Genomic DNA, 4,114 nt, shown 5'->3' with positions numbered 1-4,114 from the left:
ATTCTATCCACCTGTCCAGTCCACTGATATCTTGCTGCAGTCCACAGCTTCCCTCCTCACCATCAACCACACGACCAATTTTTGTATCTTCTGCAAACTTGTTAATAATACCCCGTACATTTAAATCCAAATCAATGATCTGTACTACGAAAAGCAGCGACCGAGTACGGAGCCCTGTGGAACCCCACTCGAGACAGCCTTGCAGTCACAAAAACACCCGTCGACCATTACCCTTTGCTTCCTGCCACTCAGTCAATTTTGGATCAACTTGTCAATTTCCCTTGGATCCAATGGGCTTTTACATTTTTGACCAATCTGCCATGTAGGAATTTGTCAAAAGCCTCACGAAAATCTATGTCGACGACAAAAAACGCACGACCCTTATCCACCTTCCTTGATACCTCCTCAAAAAATTCAATTCAAACGACCTTCCCTGAACAAATCCATGCTGACTGTCCTTCATTAATCCGTGCCTTTCTAAATGAAGATTAATACTTTCCCCCAGAATTGTGCTCAATATCGAGGTGAGGCTGACTGGCCTGCAATAATTCGATCTGTCCCTTTCTCCCTTTTTAAACAACGGTACAACTTCAGCAGTCCTCCAATCCTCCGGCATCGCACCTGTAATCAGGGAGGATTGGAAAATGATGGTCAGAGCCACCGCTATTTCCTTCCTTGCTTCTGTTAACAGCCTGTGACATATTTCATCCGGGCCTGGCGATTCAGGTGGAGTGATTTGGGGACTTCATTTCCCTCTTTGCAAAAGTTTCCAACGCAGGTCAAGATCACAAGTCCAGGTCCAAATTAGGACTACTTCCGGGTTTGAACCTCAAATCGTGAATTATACCACGACCCCAACGAGCCCAGAAACAAGAACGTTTCTTTCAATTAACGTGTTTCAAACACATTCCATGAGAGGTCTGTCTGGACAATGAAAGGGCGATTTTGAACAGTCTTTCTGGTGTCCGTTTCCTCCTGAACAAATACCACAGTGTTATTTTGTCGCTTAATTGTACAAATAAGGTAAAATAACAAGCTACACAAGGCACTGGTGGGAGTTGAACCCAAGATCTCCTGTTTACTAGACAGATGCTTTAACCAGCTAAGCCACAGCGCCAAGTGATGATCTAACCGGTCCACCTCCTCACATTAATATCTATCAGCGACACTTCACGTTTGGGGGTTCAGGCCGTTTTATCTTTGTCTGTTTCGCTTGTCCGTTCACCTGTGCATTTCGATGTTGCCTGCATTTCTCGCTTTGTTTATCTTTGTGTATCCATCAGTGCGGTGATACACGGATGATTATGTGTGATTGTATTTGTTACATTAAATAAATTAGGGCTTCAGACAATTCTCGCTCTGACATTGGAGAACTATTGAGCCGAACTTTACAGCGAAGTGTTGTTTATCGTGGTGCTGAAACTAAAAAATCGTAAGAGGAGCAAAAAGGGAAAAGGAGAAAAACGTGTGAGGGAAAATGAGGACAACTCTCAAGGTTTTTACAAGTATATTAAGAGAGAGAAGGGAGGCTTAGAGTAGTGTGAGCCCCTTAAAGACAGATGGAGGTGAAATTGTAAGTGAAAATCAGGAAATGGTAGAGTTGCTAAATTTTTACTTTTCATCGGTCGTCACAGAAAAGGATGAGGCTAACATACCAGAGACACGAGGAAAACTGTTAATAAATCAAGGGGTTTCGTACAAGTAAAATAATGGCAATGGAGAAAATAATTAGACTAAAGATAGACAAATCTCCAGGACCTGATTGTTACCACCCCAGGGGATTAAAAGGAACAGGTGAGGAAATTGGACATGCTTCAGTCATGATCGATCAAAACTTTCCTGAGTTAGGAATTTTTATTTAACGAAGCGCATCTTGATTGGAGGCTTCTGTTTCAGTAAGATCTCGAAGTGATAATTGAGAGACCGAAAATGTAGCTGTTTGACAGGAGCGCTGATGCTGTCGGTTGTTCGCTGCTCTCGTGTTGCACAATTGTTAAGCGTGCGTTACTTATTTTCAGCAGTATGGGCTCCAGAAATGACCAGGTTGTGAGTTCGAGCGTCTTCAAAAACAATCAATCCTTTTACTCCGAACATTTTGACCGGAGTTGAAAGTACAACTGGTATGTTCCATAATGCACCTACTTCTTAGTGTTCCCATGTGGGCACTTGTGTTCCTCTGGCCTACCGTCTTTCACTAGCAAGTGCCAGTTTACTTGTTCATCGGGGGAGAGGGGGCTTTTAGCGGCAGCTCATATGGCAAAGGGGCCGGTACGAGATCATTAAATCTACAAAACCAAACAAACAATTCTTATTTTCGTCAAGCCGATATTCATCGGTTGGAAGTGTCGTGTGGGGAAAATTTGGAAGGGAAATATGCTGCCTGGTGTCACTGTGTAACGGAAGAAATTATTCAGCTTACAGATGTTAACACGCTGAAAGTTCGTGAGGCCTGTTCCAGCTCCCGTGTGGGACAAGTTCAGCTTTTGAGCCGCTGGGTAAAGTGTGATTTTAATTGGTGCTAACGAATGACAAGACATTTGGCACAAACAAGAAGAATTGTAAACTCACGAGTTCACTGTCCATGTTTCTTACATCATGTTCAACAGGAACAAGGATTCTCCTCAACACGTTACTGAGAATTTTATCAAACAGACCTCACCCTTATTCGACGGCTGCAGGGAAAACTCAGAGATCTCCCATGAATATGTACGATGGGAGCTTATGTTGTATCGAGCCTGGATAGGTCAGTCGGTAGAGTATCAGACTTTTAAAGTGGGTCGTGAGCTGAAGATCCAGCGTTTAACTCCCTGTCCAGGCTCCAAATTTCGAAACAGCTGGCAAGCTGTGTCTTTTCAGGGGGACCTGCGATGTGTTGTCAAAGTTTCGGTAGTATCTTGTTTCCCAGGGATGGGCAGTAATGCGCTGTCTGAGGCGGTTCCCGATCAGGAATTCAACTTTACTGTATTAGTTCACTGTATTAATTTCGCAAAACTCATTAAACCCTAAAAAAGAGGAATACTTGTTCAAATCGCCATTGATCAACCAGTAACTTTCTGTTTCCGGCTGAAAGAAATTATAACTTTTTTTATGCGCTCATTCACCGGGGCGAATTTAGGGAGTTCAGAGGGGAAGTGAAAAAGGAAATGAGAGGCAAAGAGAAATATTACTATAGACTGACGGCCAACATAAAAGTGAATCCAAATGTCTTCGACAGGCATGTGAACAGTAAACGGGTAGTAAGGGGAGTGGTGAGGCCGATAAAGGAGATCTACTCATGGAGGCAGAGGGGATGGCCTCGGTACCAAATGAGTACTTTGCATCTATCTTTACCAAGGAAGAAGATGCTGCCAGAGTCTCAGCAAAGGAAGTTATAGTTGAGATACTGGATGGTCTAAAAATTGAAAAAGAAGAGGCACTTGAACGGCTGGCTGGACTTAAAGTAGATAAACCACCAGATCCGGATGGGATGCATGCTGGTTTGCTGAGGGAAGTAAGGGTGGAAATTGCGGAGGTACTGGCCATAATCTACCAACATACTTAGATATGTGGGTGGTGCCAGAGGACTGGAGAATTTCAGAGGTTACACCCTTGTTCAAAAAACTGTACGGATAAACCCAGCAATTATAGGCCAGACAGTTTCACCTCAGTGGTGGGGAAACTTTTAGAAACGATAATCCGGGACAGAATTAACAGTCACTTGGACGAGGGTGGACTGATTAGGGAAAGCCAGGACGGATTTGATCAAGGCAAATCGTGGTTCACGAATCTGTAAGTGTTTTTTGATGAGGTAACAGAGCGGATAGATGAGGGCAATTCAGTTGATGTGGTGTATATGGACTTTCAAAAGGTGTTTGATAAAGTGCCGCATGGTAGGCTTATCATCAAGATTGCGGCACATGGAATAAAGGGGGCAGTAACAACATGAATGCAGAATTGACCAAGAGCACGAAACAGAGATTACTGGTGAACTGTTGTTTTGCGAACTGGAGAGAGTTGTACAGTGGTGTTCCCCAGGGATCAGTGCTGGGACCACTGCTTTTCTTGATATATATTAATGACTTGGACCAGAGTGCACAGAGCACAATTTCAAAATGTGCAGATGAAACAAACCTTG

General features: G+C 43.5%; 1 non-coding gene across 1 annotated transcript; it reads right to left on the bottom strand.

The window, feature by feature from the left end:
- Positions 1-1,043: 1,043 nt before the first annotated feature.
- On the bottom strand, positions 1,044-1,117 carry trnat-agu (transfer RNA threonine (anticodon AGU)). The gene has a single exon. It is a non-coding gene; the product is annotated as a tRNA-Thr (tRNA).
- Positions 1,118-4,114: the final 2,997 nt, after the last annotated feature.

Source organism: Heptranchias perlo, chromosome 20 (assembly GCF_035084215.1).
Source record: "Heptranchias perlo isolate sHepPer1 chromosome 20, sHepPer1.hap1, whole genome shotgun sequence".
Lineage (NCBI taxonomy): Eukaryota > Metazoa > Chordata > Chondrichthyes > Hexanchiformes > Hexanchidae > Heptranchias > Heptranchias perlo.
Note: the sequence above shows the minus strand (reverse complement) of the source record. Positions and strands in the feature narration are given on the sequence as shown.